The sequence below is a fragment of the Bidens hawaiensis genome, unplaced genomic scaffold (assembly GCF_021521415.1).
Source record: "Bidens hawaiensis isolate Kalapana, Puna unplaced genomic scaffold, B.hawaiensis_p1.1 tig00034179_1, whole genome shotgun sequence".
Taxonomy (NCBI): domain Eukaryota; kingdom Viridiplantae; phylum Streptophyta; class Magnoliopsida; order Asterales; family Asteraceae; genus Bidens; species Bidens hawaiensis.
Window position 1 is genome coordinate 45,688 of NW_027495891.1, and position 7,204 is coordinate 52,891.

Sequence of the window (7,204 nt, forward strand, 5' to 3'; positions counted from 1 at the left end):
CGGATGAATCCTGAGGAAGTCTTGGATGATCCCTGGGTATTATTCATGGGTATTTGGGACTTTTCGCTATATTACCTCTATACCATTTGATATGTATTGTTTGATTTTGTATTAAAATGATAACTAAAAACTCAAATATAGCAGCGGTGCCGGGTTTCATCATCAGACCTTCGTGTTGGAAATGAACTAACTTCACAACAAAGAAACCATGATTTTTGTTAGTTCTTCTAGTTTAAGACCTATACATACCCAATCAAATTCCAGAAAATTAAAAAGCATGAAACATGACAGATATCCAAAGATTATAATTTATACATAGCTGACCCGCGGAAGATAAACAACTACATAGACTTACCTTGCAACTTTTGAATTCTATTGGGCTGAACATGCACAAAAAAAACTGTTACTGTAGCAATTCGATGTCCCTTTATGCATGGGAATTTATAATCATATATCTAGTATTACTATTTATCATTTTATAACAAATATACAAAATACTTAAACTGAATAAATATAAATACACGTTATGATTATATAAAAAGCCAAATATATTTATGAAAACTAATTCATTTATCATTTTATTGCACTTTATATTTTAATCCAATTACAACTTTCTCTGCGGATAATTCTCCTACCTGTCATTCATTTACTAACGTACATATTTAACCTTGTCTGCACTTTGACAATGTGTTGACTCAGTTTTTGACCCAGCTCGATTTGTAAGGGTATATAAATGTCTGTTGGTCTTAAACACATGGGTTATATGTAGGGCTGTTTAGAATGCTCGCTCTCATCGCTCATTCGTCGTTCGTTCGAAAAATGCTCTTTCGATTTCGGCTCGGTTTGGAAGTGAGCCGTTCGCCTCGGTTCGGTTTAAAACAATCCAAGCACGAGCAAAGCCTCGCTCGGTTTGGTTTGGTTCGTTTTGCTCGAATTATTTTTTATTTATTAGTTTTATATATAAGCTTTATGAATATATATAAAAGTATACTCTTTTTTTAAAGTTTTTAAAATTTCAATCTTTTGTGTTGAATTCAAAGTTCAAATTTAAACCATAGCCGCTCGTTTTATGTATGTTTTGTTGTTAACTTTGTGTTTTATACATTTTAAATGTGGAACTTTCGACAATTTAGAGTTGAAAGTCTTGAATTAATGATATTTTGAAGTTTTAGAAATTTAAAATTGGAAACTTTGTACGAAATCAAGCAAACCCAAGCCGAACCAAGTTCAAGCATAAAGATATCACTCGTTTCTTTAAATTCAATCCGCCTGATTCGGCTCATTTTCAAACCAAACCAAGTATGAGCATGTCCGCGTTCAGTTCTGTTCGGTTCGTGAACAGCCCTAGTTATATGGGTTTAGGTAGTGTGTTTTTAATTTTAAATATTTAGTATATATAAAATATTAAACAGTCAACCACTCAAACCCATCTAAGCAACGAGCATTCAACAAAAACAGTCAATCGCTTGGGAGTGAGTCACACTGTAATGGAACCTTTAACCGGCCCTTAAGGATGGCAGGGTGGTTGACGGCCACAGGCCTAACACACCGTTAGGCCCGAATTTGTTTATTTTTTTTAAAATTATATGTATTTTTATTATATACAATATTTATATTTAATGTTTAAACTTAATTACATAACTACTAGTTTGGTCTAGTAGCAAACGTGTATCACTCTCAATCAAAAGGTGGTTATGGTTTCAATTCTCATTTGAGACATGTTTAATCCTATTTTTATACAAAAATTCCTTATATAACTCAAATTATAACCGCGTAAACTCATATGAAATTTAAATTATTTAAACCTTACAAAAGAGTTATTTACTTAAAGTCTAAAAAAGGTTTCTTCTTTGGCCCAAAATTGTTTTTTCTTTCTTGGAGCCACCTCTGCCTTTACCATTATGGTTATCAATTTATCATTAAATCCATTGTCAATACCACTATGCCAAAAACCCACTACGAGTAAGATTGTAATCTAGTCACGGAGAACACTTTATTTTATAGTGTTGTCTATAGCTTAAACTTTTTGACTAAAGTTTTCAAGAAGTTGTTTTACTTTGTCATAGTTCATATGAATGTGTGGATGCAAACTCATTTAAGACTTCCTTTTGATATGTTAAAACTATGTATCATAAAAAGTAACGATAAAAGTGTTTAAAAACACAGAGCGAAATAACTACTTTCATACAACAGTAACGAATACTAACAATGACGTATGGAGGTCATATTTAACACGGCAAACAAATTATAGAACTACTCAGCCTATTAGTTTGGTCTTCATTAAAAAAAGGTAAAACTATGTGTTTTCTTAAATTGTAACCATTTTTTCCTTAATTAGTTGGAAAAAGGTATGGTGAAGGTTAGTTGTAGGTTTAAATCTGTGCAAATGTAAGGTCAAGTTGGAAAATTTAGGCTGCATATGGTTTTATAGTCAATGTCATGTTGGCCATGAAAAGGACCTAGCCGCAAATCCAAACGTTTTAATTTTCGAATAAGTTATCAATTGATCGTGTTATTAACTAACACACGGTTGCTATCATGGATTCACGGTACAGAAAAATATTATTAAAAAAAAACACAAACAGCTTTATTATAACAAAACAAGTGTACAAACAAAACAAAACAAAACAAGACAAAGGGTATTTTAGTCTTATCACATCGAAACAAAAAAAGGCAGCCGTAAGTGGACGACAATACCATACGTGTCAATCATGCCGACATCAACAACTCGTTTGCCGGCGTTAATATCGGAATATTTAAACACACGTAACGTAACTACATTATTAATAACAACAAAATCTAACGGAACTTCCACTGAAGAAAAATACAGGTAACGGCGGCAAGTTACCGTAACCGAACAACAATTACATGTTGCAAAAAAACAAGAACCGGTTTTTGTAACTACCGCCGCGGTAGTAATATTAAACATTCAAGCGACGGTCAAGTTGTCGTTTAGGTAAAAAGATAATAATAAGTCTAATTTAATTACTCTTTGAAATTAATTACGAGTCAATATTCTTCCACCGGCGGCGGAAAGTTTAAATCAATAACCATCCGTCCCACCGGCGAAGGTTTCAAGTCAACCACGTTGGAATCTTCTCTGGCAGACTGCCGGAAAATCCCGTTAAAATAAACCAACTGGTTTTCCGGAGGCCGGTAAAACCCGGCACCGACGGAGAACCGGTGGTACGATATGTTAAGGTCAAGAACCGGAACTCGGTGTTGACTCGGTGAGTCGAGAGTGCTGGTCGGACTCAGTGAGTCACGAGTTGGGAAGTTGGTTTTGGCTTTAGCGCCGCGGAACTGACGCGCCGCCGTGTCGTAAGCCCTAGCCGCCGCCTCAGCGGTATCGAATGTTCCTAGCCATACACGTGTCTTTTTGCCGGGATCACGGATCTCAGCGGCGAACCGGCCCCACGGGCGTTTTCTGACTCCTCGGAAGTGAGGCTCTTTTGTGTTGACGCCGATGATTGGTTTTTCGGCGGTGGTGTCCATTATTATGGTTTAAGGTTTTAGGAAGTTGAAATTGAGTTAAGGATGTTGGAAGAAGTTTTGGGGGAAATAAGGAAGGTGTGGGGGTGGTTATATAAGGTTTGTTTATGGTCAACGGAAGGGTTGACTGGAAGGTAGGCGGCAGGAGTGTAAGGCGTGTGGGGGCGGCAGTGTGGGGTTACGTGTTGGATATGAGAATGGAGTATTTAAATACGGCGGTATTATTTTTTATTTTTGAACGGCCAACTAAGTAACGCCGGGTACCCTGTACGTGGCCCTCATTGGCTAAAGGTAGCCCGAGCCGGCCACTAGTCTGGACGGACGGAGCCCCTAGCGGTCCACCTGTTGAGGGATTCACCGGATAAAACCCGACCCCCCACGCCCGTTAAACGGCACGACAACGAGGAGCCGGTAAAACCGGGTGAGATCAGGACTCGAAACCTGGCAAGCCAGGGTCATCCCTCATATCTTTCATATAAGTTGGTGGAAGTGAGGTTTGATCCCCCTACCTCTCACTTATAAAGTGAGTGCTCTACCATTGAGCCACAACCAACTTATAATACGGCGGTATTATTAATTATTAAAGTATACACTATAGGGTTATAAGAAATTATTATTATCGTTATTATTATTATTATTATTATTATTATTATTATTATTATTATTATTCGTATTGGAGTATGAGAGTACTCGACATCGAGTATAACAATCATAATGGGTATAAGGTTATTGAGATGTATACGGGATGAGTTTGGTTAACGGACATAAAGGTGCTTGCTACCTTTTGGATTAAATCCTAAAAAGTAGAACATGCATGTGAGCTAATAAAGATCAATTTAAGGAATTCTTGGCATGTTTTGATGATATAATTAATTGTTAACTTAGATGCGTTAGAATTCTATATTTTGGATGAGATTTGTATTTGTTGTATTTGTCTATTTAATTCATTGTTATGATATTCTTAGGCTGAGGGGTGTGGGGGGCGCGAGAGGGGGCGCGAGTGGGGGCGCCAGCCAATAATATTGTGACGTGTGGCAGAGAGAGAAACTTGATAAGATGGGTGTTGGTAGTGGTGCTCGCGCCCCGGGACATGGTGTGGGGGGGCGCGAGAGGGGGCGCGAGCGGTTTTTTTTTTATTTTTTTATAAATGTATTTAGTTAATTCTCTATTTTTATAAATTCTCTATTTTTATAAAATATTTAGTTAATTCTATCAGTCAACCACTTAACTTGAAATCTTCAAAATATTAAGAAAACCCCTCTAAATCTTTTAACTGGATCTCATCTGATCTTACCAAATCTTATCAAATCTTTACAAGATATTCCACGCTCCTTTTCTCTATATATATCTCCTTCTCCCTATGGTTTCTTACCATACAAAACACCCCATCTATACAATCCCATTTCTCATTCCAGACACTTCTGTATGTTCTCTATCCCTTTTCGGCCACCTCTCTCCTCACACACAAACCCTCAAATTAAAGAACACCCACCCATACACATGTTCAAGGCTGAAAATATCCAGAATCAACACATCCAAGTGCCTTCTGAGAAGATTCGACACCTGCAATACCCGCCATCCGATTTTCGTGTGAACCTTTGAAGAACTCCTCAAGACTCTTTAGGACCCAAATGATTTTCGCACGTATTCACTTGCCAGCACTCTTGCACCATGGTCCTATTAAAGCACAACATAAACATCGAGGTGGTCCAATTTTTTTTTTTAATAAACTTTAAGAGCCAACGGCTCAATTTATAAAGCCCCAACGGTCATGCACGCTTCCCAATGCCCACTTTACGCCCATTTCCAGCCGCGATCACCCTTGCGCCCGCCTCTTTTTCCGTGCTCGCGCCCCTCTCGCGCCCCTCTCGCGCCTCGGTGGTGTGGTGGTCGCGCCCCGGGGCGCGAGAGGATGGGCTCACGCGCCCCCTCTAGCGCTCCACACCCCTCAGCCTTATGCCAAGAGAGGTGATTACTCAATGTATCCAATACTAATCAATCTTATAATGTCATATCATTTAAATCATATACTACTCTAAAACTACTAAAACAATATGTAACACCCTATTCAACTAGCATAATTGTTTTCTCCACTTAAACAATGATATACTCTCCTCAATTTGGTCAGGTACTTGTTTTGGACGAAAATCTACTAAGGATCAAGTATCCAAATTCGTAAATATGAGGTAAGGTGCTAACACAATAATGACTAATGTATGAGCGTGATATTGATAAACACGATGATTTGATCACGAGGGAAAAAGCCCTTAACCAAGATAGTCTTACTTTGGTCAAAACTTATTGAGGTAATCGTTGGTAAAATAGCTCCGGTCAAGGATTAATAGGATAATCTTTGGTCGAAGAATCTTAGTCAATGATCAACAAGATAACCTTTGGTCGACGAGTATATGGTTATCTCGGTCTCCGGCACAAAAAACCCCCGGACGGTGAAAACTATCACCGTCAAGTTTATTAATCAACGAAAAGTGGTTACAAATGTTTTTGGAGTATCTGATCGAAATTACAATGTAAGCTAGTGTGTAGAGAGAATTATTGAATCTGCTCTAGTGTGTGTGAAAATACAAGTGTCCTTCATATTCGATCATTACTCGTTTAAATAATATAACAATAATAACAATATCTCCTAATTACACGGAGGTCCTCCACTAGCCGCTCCATGACTTTGACCACGTGCGTATAGTCGTTCAGTAGCGAGATAAGCGGAAGAACGAGTCACACAGCCGTTGGTGATATTTAAACTTCGATCTTCTAGAGAGTTCGTCCATAACCAGTTGTGTTGAATTAGGATCCTATATCCATGCTCCAGCTATAGGATGTTCCATGTGGATAATTGATGCAAATGCGTCTCCAAGTTGATACACCTGTCTAACACATCACCATACTAAATGCAATCATTAGTAAACAAACAATACCGAGGATCGTCAATCCTTTATATCCTGATATATATTTCAATGATAAACTCTCCATAAGACAGTTAAGGATAAATGATCCTCAGTATAAAAATCGTGGCCTAACAATTGCCTCCAAAATGGCGGGTGACAGTGGAGCACAGCTGTCATTTTGAAATTCAAAATCATTGTGAAAACTGCACGATGGGACGGTTTTGCCAGAAAATTTACCATTTAGCCCTTAAGGTTAATTATAACCGTCTATATATGCCGACCTATATCTTTGATTATATACACCTTCATCCGACGAATCAGGTATTCTTCTAACCCTCGTTTCTTATTCTCTTTAATCATGTCTGACGCTTCTTCTTCTTCTTCTCCGGCCCCTTCTAAACCTTCCGAACAGTCATCCGGTGGTTCCGAACTGGTCGAAATGGAACCATAAGGCCTGCTTTCCAACCCTTCTTCTGAAATTTGTAAGCTCATGGATCCCGAGGTTCGACAGTTTTCACACATTGTTTACTCCATAAACCTTGTTCCTACCCTATGAATCCAGCATTAGATGTGACACTTACTCCAAGGTCTAGGTCCGCTTTCCGGCAACTCCCTTTTTTTATCGGCTATAAATACCCCTTTCCATCTTTTACCCAAAGTTTTTTCGATTCAACCGGCATATCTTACATACAAGCCATGCCGATGATTTGGAGGGTCCTTAGCACCGTCGAAAGAATAATCAAGGAGGAAAAAATCGATTTTGGCCTCCCGGAGTTGTCTTATTTGTATTCCCTTACTACCTTCGGTTC

The 7,204-nt window shown here is 38.3% G+C and overlaps 1 pseudogene; it reads right to left on the reverse strand.

Moving 5' to 3' along the window:
- Positions 1 to 3,009: 3,009 nt before the first annotated feature.
- Positions 3,010 to 3,495, reverse strand: LOC143585836 (ethylene-responsive transcription factor 8 pseudogene; annotated as a pseudogene).
- Positions 3,496 to 7,204: the final 3,709 nt, after the last annotated feature.